Genomic DNA, 11,197 nt, shown 5'->3' on the forward strand with positions numbered 1-11,197 from the left:
CCCTCAGGGGAAAAAAGAAGTTAAGAATGAGCTGTCACATTTACCACCTGAGGTGTTGTCTCAAGTAAATCCTGAGGTTTGGGCCACACAGGCTCTGGGAAACGCACTAAACACCTCCCTCATCCAAATCCAACTTCAGCCTAGTGCTCCTCGCCCTCAGAAGAGACAATACATTTTAAGGCAAGAAGCATGCGAGGAAATTCAAATCCTTGTGGTTTTTTTTTTTTTTTTTTGAGACGGAGTCTCACTCTGTCACCCAGGGTGGAGTGCAGTGGCACAATCTCGGCTCACTGCAAGCTCCGCCTCCCGGGTTCACGCCATTCTCCTGCCTCAGCCTCCCGAGTAGCTGAGACTACAGGTGCCCACCACAATGCCAGGCTAATTTTTTTTTTTTTTTGTATTTTTAGTAGAGACGGGGTTTCACCATGTTAGCCAGGTTGGTCTTGATCACCTGACCTCATGATCTGCCTGTCTCGGCCTCCCAAAGTGCTGGGATTACAGGAGTGAGCCACCATGCCCGGCCTCAAACCGTTATTGCTAAATTCTTGCCATATGAGTTATTAAGGCCATGAGAGTCTCCTTACAATACTCGCATGTTACCAGATGAAAAGCCTAATGGCAATTATAGATTTGTCAGAAACCTTAGAGCATTAATAAATGCAGTTGTCTCCGTACACCTCATTGTCCCCAATACTTACCCAAGTCCCAGGGGATGCAAGCTGGTTTACATTATTAAACCTGAAAGACTCATTTTTCTGCATCTCAATGCATCCAGATTCACAATATGTTTGCCTTTGAATGGACTGATCCAGATACGCATTCAGCCGCAAAATTAACCTGGACAGTCATCTCTGAAGGGTTCTGGGATAGCCCCCACTTATTAGAAAATGCTCTAGCTAAGGACTTAAGAAATCTACAATTGGAAAGGGACACAATTATTCAATATGTAGGTGACTTGCTCATTGCTAGCCCAACTAAAGAAGACTCAAATAATAATACTGTTAAACTGGTAACTTTCCTGGGAACTTACAGATATAGGGTATCACCATACAGGGCTCAGATTTTGACTAAAAGACTTAAATATTTGGAATCTGTCTTAACCTCTGGAACTGATCAACATCCCTAGAAGATAAAAAAGTTGTTTTAGTCATCCAAGGGTCCCAGTCCAACAAATGACTGTGGGCTTTTTTAGGAGATGTCTGGGTACTGCTGCTTATGGGTGCCCAGATTGGGACATGTAGCCAACCCTTTATATGATACACTAAAGGGAATGATTTACAGCTCCTAGAATGTAATTAGAACTGCAAGCAAACCTTCAATACTCTCAAGGAGAAATTGGGCTTTGCTGCAGCTGTGGGAGTCCCCAAGTTGGATGAACCATTTTTGCTTTATGTAGCCAAAAAGCAAGACACAGGCCTTGGGTAATCTTGTCCCAAAATGGGAACATTCCAAGGCCAGTAGCCTAATTTTCTAAGCAGATAGACCAGGTGGCCTCAGGATGGCCTTGATGTCTTAGAGCTATTGCTGATACAACTTTTCTAGTAGGCAAAGCTAATAAACTAACATTAGGACAGCACCTACAGGTTTTTGACCTCACACCAAGGGAAGGTGGTCCTGGAAGATAAAAGTCACCAGTGGATAGTAGGAGAATATTTATGAAAGTATCAGGCCTTATTGCTAGACACTCCAGACATAACCTTTAAAGCCTGACAAACCATAAACCCAGCTACTTATCTGCCAGAGTCCACAGGTGCTCCCAGCCTTTCTGGCATACAGGTTGTATTAGTCTATTCTCATGCTGCTAATAAAGACATATCTGAGGCTGGGTAATTTATAAAGAAAAGAGGTTTAATTGACTCACAGTTCCACATGATTGGGGAGGCCTCACACTCATGGCAGAAGGCAAATGAGGAGCAAGGTCACATCTCTTACATGACAGCAGGCAAAAGAGCTTGTGTAGGGAAATTCCCCTTTATAAAACCATCAGCTGTAATCCCATCGCTTTGGGAGGCCAAGGCAGTGGATCACCTGAGTCAGGATTTCGAGACCAGCCTGGCCAACATGGTGAAACCCCGTCTATACTAAAAGTACAAAAATTAGCCAGGCGTGGTGGTGGGTGCCTGTAATCCCAGCTACTCGGGAGGCTGAGACAGGAGAATCGCTTGAACCCAGGAATCAGAGGTTGCAGTGAGCCAAGATCATGCTACTGCACTCCAGCCTGGGCAACAGAGAAAGACTATGTCTCAAAAATAAATAAATAAATGAAAACCATCAGATCTCATGAGGCTTATTCACTGTCATGAGAACAGCATGGGAAAGACCCATCCCCCAATTCAATTACCTCCCACTGGGTCCCTCCCATGATATATGGGAATTATGGGAGCTACAATTCAAGATAAGATTTGACTGGGGACACAGCCAAAGTATGTCACGGGTTATAAAACAAATTTATTATAGGAGGCCAGACTTAAGAGAGATGAGCCCCTTGACCATCCCAAGGAAGAGTGGTTAACAGATGCAAGTTGTTTTATGCATCAGGAAAACAGAAGGACTAGATATACTATTATTAGTCAGCACAAGAGAATCAAGGCACAAGTATTGCTGGTCTCTACCTCAGCTCAAAAAGCTGAGTTAATTGAACTTACTAGGCCCCTGCAGTTGGGAAAGGATTTAAAAGTTAACATTTACACTGATTCCAAGTATGATTTTTTAGTGCTTCATGTTTACGCTGCAATTTGGAATGGATAGGGACTCCTGACCTCCAAGGGCTTTTCCATACAACATCATTCAGATTTTGAGCTTGTTAGAATGCTGCTTTGCTGCCAAAAATGACTATAATTAATTGCAGAGGACCTCAAAAGATAGACTGACCACGTAAAAGGAAATGCCCTTGTAGACACCACAGCCAAGGCCCCTGCACTGAAAGGGCCAAAGAAGCTTATGGGCATGCTGGTCAGCATACATAGAACTGGGCCGGAATACTCTGAAGAAGAACAAAAATGGGCCAGGGTTTGCAGTTCAGTCCAGGACCCCTGTGGCTGGCTGAATGATGGTAATAAATTACTAATGCCAAGTACCAATCATAGGAAAATAATTCAGCACTTTCATGATTCTTTTCACCCTAGAAGGGATTTTTTGTTTCTGTTAATGTCTCATTTGTTTATGGGGGTAAATCTTTTCAAGACACTAAAACAGGTGACTCAGTCCTGTGAGCTCTGTGCTGACATGACCCAAATGGCCAGCAATTTTCTCCTTCTCCAGTTAAACCTGTCCAACACTGAGGAACCTATCCAGGTGAGAACTGGCAACTCTAATTTACTCAGATGCCTTTCTGCAGGAGATTCAAATATTTGCTAATGCTTACTGATAACTTCACTGGTTAGATCAAGGCATTCGCCACCCATCTGAAAAATGTTTACCAGAAGAAATAATTCCTCAGTTTGGGTAATCTAAAAGCCTGCAAAGTGGCAATGGCCCATCTTTCACAGTAGGCATATCCCAATACCTATCCTCAGCTTTAAGAATCCAATATTACTTTCACTCTGCCTGGAGACTGCAGTCCTCTGGAAAGGTGAAAGGGCTAATCCTACTGTAAAGAAGACTAGCTAAATCAAAGGCCTGACTATCTCTGACCCCCATAGCTTACTGAGGGTTTGAACTGCTCCAAAGTTAAACTTATAATTAAGTCCTGTTGAGTTAACATATGGAAGGCCTTTCCTAACCACAGATCTCCTAATAGATGAAAAGACTCATCAATTACAAAAATATGTCACCAATCTAGGACAGGTGCAAAGGCACTCTGTGAATATGGAAACAAGAGTCTTCCCCTCCCCCATGGGAGGAACATTCAGTTTCAGCTCAGCTAGGGATTTAGTCTTACTAAAGACATGGGAGGAAGTTCTCCAGCTGACCAGCTTTCCCCAACGTGGAAAGGACAACAGCAAGGCCACCTGAGCTCTCCAACAGACGTTCAACTCCAAGGGATTCAGAGGTGGGTACACCTGTGAGGAAGTAAAGCTGTTGCTTATTCTGGGAGCCCAATCCGAGGTTGAGGGAGGTGGGCGTGGGGCTATTTCAGCGTTGGCGGAGGGCGGGCTGGGTCACTGCGCGTCTGCTCCTCCTCGCGTTCCTCCTGCCGCCCTAATCCTGCCTTGGCCATGAGGGAGATAGCGTTCACGCAGACTGGGCAGTGCGGGAACCAGATCGGCGCCAAGGTTGGCAGCCGGGGCTCTGAGGGCCCAGCTTGGGCCTGCCGGGTGGCCAGAGAAGATGTTGGTAGTGGCAGTGGCGGGGGTGGCGCCCCTGCGTTTGCGGCCCCTGGGCTCCCTGCTGGGGACGCGGTGGAACTGGCCGGCTGGCGAGACGGCCAGTGTGGACCTCAGGGACACTGCGGCCTAGGGATGGGGGTGCGGGTGGGGGTGGGAGAGGGACTGGGGCGCCTCCGGCGTCCTGGCCTCCTGACTCAGCCCTGGCTCGTCTGGCCCCTCCAATCTCTTGCAGTTCTGGGAGGTGAACTCTGATGAACATGCCATCGACTCTGCAGGCACCTACCACGGGATCAGTGACCTGCAGCTGGAGCGTATCAACGTGTACTACAATGAGGCCAGCGGTGAGACCCCAGTCCTTCCCCAACCACTCTCCTGGGAACGGCGACCCTCCCCTCGCTAATGCTCTCCGGTCCCACTCAGGTGGCAGGTACGTGCCCCACGCTGTGTTCGTGGATCTGGAGCCAGGCACCATGGACTCTGTGCGCTCAGGGCCCTTGGGGCAGATCTTCAGGCCAGACAACTTCATCTTTGATGAGCTGCGGGTGAGGACTGGGGTGCAGCTCCTTAGCCAGGGTAGCTCAAAATCTAGGAGTGCCCCAAGGTCATCGTTGTGGGAACTGTGGAGCCAAGGCCACTGAACACCCTCCTATCCTCCCACTAGCTCAATCTGCCTCTCCTAAACGGGCTTTGGGAGGAACCCCCAGGTGTCTCCTCAAGGTGAGGAGCTACTGATGTAAACTCCCTTTAGGCAGCTGAGCTGGGGCCGTGGCTACTGCCTTCCCTGGAAATGGGCAGGAGCCACCTGCAGTGAAGTCTGTTAGCCTGTCTCAGGTTTGGCTCCTGATTTAATTTCTAACAAGGGAGGCTGCTGTCCTGTAACTCTGGGGTAGGGGGTTTCATTTGCTCCACCTGCAGGGTGAATGGTGCTCTCACCTCACACGTGACACTTGGAGCATTTTGCATTGTGGTGACCACTGATGACCATATACCTGGCCATTGAGTGACTGGCTGTACTGTCTTACAGGTCAGTGTGGGGCCAGAAACAACTGGGCCGGGGGCCACTACACAGAAGGCGTGGAACTGATGGAGTCAGTGATGGACATTGTCAGAAAGGAGTCTGAGAGCTGTGACTGCCTGTAGGGTTTCCAGCTGACCCACTTCCTGGGTGGGGGGACTGGGTCTGGGATGGGTACCCTTCTCATTAGTAAGATCCAGGAGGAGTATCCAGACAGGATCATAAACAAATTCAGCGTCCTACCCTTGCCCAAGGTGTCAGACATCTTTGTAGAGCCCTACAGTGCTCTCAGTCCACCAGCTCATAGAAAATGCCCATGAGACCTTTTGCATAGATAACGAAGCTCTATACAACATATGTTCCACTACCCTAAAACTGCCCACACCCACCTATGGTGACCTGAACCACCTGGTGTCTGCTACCATGAGTGGGGTCACCACATGCCTGTGCTTCCCAGGCCAGCTGAATGCTGACCTGTGGAAGCTAATGGTGAACTTGGTCCCATTTCCCCAGCTGCATTTCTTCATGACAGGCTTTGCCCCACTGACCAGCCGGGGCAGCCAGCAGTACAGGGCCCTGCCCGTGGCTGAGCTTACCTTACCCAGCAGATGTTTGATGCTAAGAATATGATGGCCACCTGTGACCCCCGCCATGGCCATTACCTAATGGCAGCAGCCATTTTCAGGGGTCACATCTCCATGAGGGAGGTGGATGAACAAATGTTCAACATTCAAAATAAGAACAGCTACTTTGACTGGCTCCCCGATAACAAAAACAGCCGTCTGTGACATCCCACCCCAGGGGCTAAAAACATCGTCCACTTTCATTGGAAACAACACAGCCATCCAAGAACCCTTTAAGCGTGTCTCAGAGCAGTGTACAGCAATGTTCAGGTGCACGGCCTTCCTCCACTGGTACACGGGTGAGGGCACATACGAGACAGATTTCACGGAGGCCGAGAGCAATGTGAACGACCTTGTGTCGGAATATCAGCAATATCAGGATGCCACAGCTAACGAGAAGTTTGAGGAGTATGCTGAGGAGGAGGTGGCCTAGAACTTTCCTTTCCTGGGTAAAGGGGGGAAGCAGTGTGGATTCTTTACCGTGTCCTGACAGCCATATGTCACTATGCACTTGTTCATTTTTGTCTTCACATCTCCTCCTGCTGCATTTTGAAGCACTTTTATAGTATGCGGTTTTGCCTAATAAAGTATTCTCATAGCATCTGGTTTCACCTCCAACTTCTTTCTATAGGCCCTGTGGCTACTGCTGCCAGATGTGCATAGTTGTCCTGCAAGGCTGAAGCTGTCTGGGCTTATCACATGCCCAGGAACAAGCATTCCAGTGGCTCCAGGAGGGGTCAGCATGGGCTGTGGACATGGCAGGCAGGCTTCACACGAACTTGGGGATGCCCTAGGTCTTGGGCAGCTATGTGGCAGAAAACCTGTTCCTGAAGGCAAGCCTTGGCTTATCCCATGTACCAAACTTCCAGGGGAACAGCTTGCCCTCTGTTTCTGGAACTTTAAAAGTGGTCAGTGACCCTGGTGGACAATGTCCCCAAAGTCCCACCTCAGGGTAGGGATGTGGTCAGACAGCTGGTTCTGAACCAGCAATGAGGGGTGGGCAAGTAGGACCCCAGCCACTCCATCACCATGAAGGCCTGGGTGTGTTTGTATGGCCTCATTCTCTTAATGAGATAGGCATGGGATATCTGGCAGGGACTAGTGGGTAGGAATCGAACCCTATGTAGAAGGGGATTAGGTCCTGGGGGCCATAGATGGCAGTTGCTGGGCCTGTGTGCTCGGGGCAGTCTCTCCAAAGGCACAGATGGGGTTTCTGAACAGGATCTGAGGAGACAGGCAGGTGCTCACAAGTGCTGCTTCCCCCAACTGGCAACCAGTGAGAAAAACGTCTGAGTGGAGGTCTGACCTGCCCCAGTCTGGATGGCTGATGCTCTCTGGAAAGGTGGCTAAATGTGCAGTGTCTGCTCTCTCCCTATCCCCCACTCCAAAACTTCAGGGCAAAGATAAGATTGTCAGGATGAGACTGGTGAGGCTGGCACCTTTGGGGATAGGCCCTTTAGCCTGGCAGAGTCTCCTCCCCAGGCTTCTCAGGGAGCCTGGACTTCAAAGCCTGCTTTGGGAAAGCTTCAAATAAGAGATGTGTGTGTGAGCTGGGTGCTTGGCAGCATGCCAGGACAGTGCTGTTCTACCTGGCTCTTGTAGAACTTGTTCACCGCCTGTGTGATGACCTCTTGGTAATTCCCACCCCACCCCCATCACACAGAAAAGATGAAGCCAGCATAGCCTGGGGGTGGGCAGATGTACAGGTTCTACCCCAGGACCCCCGGACATACACCTGCCTAAGATGTGTCAGAGAAAAGAGGTGAGTCTCCTTTCTTTTCTCTGAATGTTGGCAATGGCCTATTGCAGCCAAATGGGAACAGGCTGGCAGGAGAGTGCCTCATCTCGAAAGAAGTGGCTCCTGGAAGCAGCTGGGAGGAGGGAGAGGTCCACCATACTCCCCCAGCCTGTTCTCAGAGCAGGCAAAGGGGCCTCTGTAATAGCCCTCCTCAATGGCTCTCACCCTCTGAGGGGTGTCCTTGCCCACTCCAGGTGTGCACCCATCTGAGATGGCTTCCCATGGATCTGTTTGGGAAGGTTCAGCTGCAGCAACCACTGGAACCTGCCCACACCTAGCGTCTCCACTCACATGTGGGGTCAGATGTTCCTCCCTCCTGTAGTGGTACAGCCAGAGTGGCAGAGGCGGCAAGTCACGGCTGCAGTTCCCACCTGGGTCTGAGTGGGGGGGTCAGGCTTGGTACCCATGTATTTCCTAATTACGTGGTTCCATCTGGGGCACAGGAGTAGTGCTTTTCCAGGCCTCTTTTCCATATGCCAGCTACAGGCCCAGGTTTCCAAAGTTTCTGGAGCCCCCCTTCCAGCCTGGCAAGTATGGCATGTTGTGGGGGAAGGACATCAAGCCTACAGGCAGCAGAACCTGTCTGGGTATGTTCTCTACACCTGGAGGCCCCTGGTTGTTTACCTCTTTGGGTGAAAGTCAGCTTAGGACCTCAACATTCTTGCAGGACTTCAGAACTGTACAGACAAGGGCCCAGGAGGGAGCAGGGGCTGGGACTGGCAGCTAACCAGTAGTTGGGGGTTGTAGGGCTCAGTTCGGTCTTGCAGGGAATTCACGGAGGCTTGGATTTGTGGAAGCTCTAGACGAGCTTGGGCTTGGATATGGAAATAGCATAGAGCCCGGGCCCTTCTGCATGCTGCAGTCTGAGTAGTTGCACCCTGGTGCATCCATAGGTGTTCCCCACCTGGAGCACAGCTGTGGATAGAAGCCAGGAGAGCTGGGGAGGGAAGAGGAGGAGGAGGAGGAGGAGGCAGAATGATTCTCAGAGCAGCCAGGCAGGGCCTCTGCAAGTGAGATGCAGATCTAGCCTCTTGGCCACTTAGCAGCTGTTTGGCCAGATGCAGGTCACCTGACCCCTGCTCACCAGTAAATGGGGGTTGCAGAAGCACTTACCTTCTGGGACTTCTGCAGCTTGAAGGGACAGCACACACACCACGTGCTAAGAAAGTGCCTAACTCAGGCAAGCTTCTCCAAGAGCACCACATCAGGTTAACATCCAACCTGTACAGGATACCAATAAATCTCCTCATCCCTCATTCCAACTGTAAGAAAAGGGAGTCTCTGTCCTAGGGGAGCAAGCACAGGTATATCGATGCAGTGGGCACATGGCCCAGGTTGGGGAAAGGCCCCTGGGTACATGCTGGTTTCACCAACAATCTCTGTGGTGGATTTGGCCTGGATCCCTTTACCCCAGGAGGCTAGTACCCCCCTGCATGGGACAGGACTGGGAGGTGGGTGGGAGGGCTGAGCTTTGAGGGAAGCCATTATTTGGCCTCATGGGAAGTGGTGCAGGTGGTTGTTGGTAGCTCAGTTTTGCAGGACCTGGGTGATCACCCACGGCGTGAAAATTGCCTCTTTTTTTAATGAGAAATTGCCAAAATTGATGATAGCTCATCAGTTGAAAAGGTGAGTAATGCTGACAGTCGGTTTCATCTGCCCCTTCACCACAAGTAACTGGTGTTCAGAGGTGGGTTTGGTTCCTTTCCAGCCTTTCCCCTTTGCATGAAGCTGTGTGCATGTACTTTGGTGTGTACACACACATGTTCCCTGGAGGGGTTACTTCTTTTTTTTATTTGGAGGGATAACTAGTGAGGCAGCCTGACACTTGCTTATCTTGTCTTTTAAGTGTGGAGTCCTCTGTGGAGTGGGCATTGGGTACTTACTAGCTGGCCTCTGCCAGCTGTTTGGCTGCCCCAGTTTCTGCCCTTCACAGACATGCTGGCCACCTGGTGTGACATTCAGTGGCCTGGTTTTCAGCTAGTATGATGAGACAAGTGGATCAGGTACATTATAAAACTGAAAAAACACACAACATGCAGAGGGAAAGGAATAAATGACCATGTGTGTACTGCTCTGCTAAAGTCCACATCACATGACTGAGATGACATTTTTTCACCTAACATTTGGGCCCTGAGAAAGGGCATTTATGTTTTTATTTATAACAGAGTTAGAGGAAATACTACCAGGATTTCTTTTCCATTATCCCCAACTCCCACTTTACCCCCTCAAGTTTACCTACCTCAGAGAGAAAGAGGAGCTCTCCTGGTTAATGAGAACCTGAAATTATTTGAGTCAGGTCACTGTGTAAAGGTCACACTGCTTCTGTCTCCTTGTGCATCACTTACTCAGCTCAGATATTTCATAGCTCCCTGTATACAGGTAGATGTGTTGCCCTCCTAGCTGCTTTCTTGATTTGATACATGCCTGAGAGCATGTGAGAGCACTTAAGGTCTAGGCTCATGGGAGCACTGTTCTGCCCACCCCAGCTCATCTCTCCAGCTCAGCCAGCATGCATGCCTTCCTCCATCTGATTTCAGAGTAGGCAATGGGAGGTCTCAAACTGACCTCAAGTTTATGTGACTTTTTCCACCTCTGCTTTCCCAGACAGCCTCTGCTGTGGGACTTGTAAGGAGATTTGTGAAGTCAGTATCTATTTTTCTTGTGTGGGTGTTTTATAAATTAGAGCCCTGGAGGGGAACAAATTTTAAAGGTACTCCAAACCCCTAACCTATAAACATCTAAGCCTGGCCCTTTTTTGGTGGTAAAATATATATAACATAAAACTTAACATTTTAACCGTGTTTAAATGTACAGTTCAGTGGCATCCAGTATATTCACAGTTTTGTAAAATCATCTCCTTTATCCATATCTACAACTTCTTTATCATGCTAAAGTGAAACACTATGCCCACAAAGAAGTCTTTGAATAGAAGACTAATGAATTTGACTCCATAAAAATTAAAACTTTCTATGAGAGAAAAATGTCTCAAAGTCAAAAGTCAACAGATTGGGGAAATAGATCTGCAACATACATGACAGACAAAAAGCTAATTTGGGTTTTATATATATATATATCTCATTTATATTATAAATACATATTATATATATATATATATATCCTAAATTATTAAAAGATGAGCAGCCAAATTGAAAAATGGACAAGGGATATAAATAGTTCAAAGAAACACATAGATTTTTAAATATTTGCTATTTTTTTTACTGTGGTAAAATATGTGTAACAGAAAATTTAAGTATATTAAGTACAAATACATTGTTGTGCAACTATCACCACTATCCAATTCCAAACCTGTTTCATCATCCCAAAGTGAAACTCTGTATCCACGGAACAATAGCTCCCCATTTCCCTTCCTGCCATCCCCTGGATCCACATCCTACTTTATGTCTATGAATTTAACAGCTCTAGGTACGTTACAAAAGTGGAAAGCATAGAGTATATGAATTTTTTTTTAAATCTTTTCAAGGTTTATGTTGTA

General features: G+C 48.3%; 1 pseudogene; it reads left to right on the forward strand.

The window, feature by feature from the left end:
* Window positions 1–4,126: 4,126 nt before the first annotated feature.
* On the forward strand, window positions 4,127–6,496 carry LOC473352 (tubulin beta-8 chain-like; annotated as a pseudogene).
* The last annotated feature ends 4,701 nt before the right edge of the window (window positions 6,497–11,197 follow it).

The sequence above is a fragment of the Pan troglodytes genome, chromosome 10 (assembly GCF_028858775.2).
Source record: "Pan troglodytes isolate AG18354 chromosome 10, NHGRI_mPanTro3-v2.0_pri, whole genome shotgun sequence".
Classification (NCBI taxonomy): Eukaryota; Metazoa; Chordata; class Mammalia; order Primates; family Hominidae; genus Pan; species Pan troglodytes.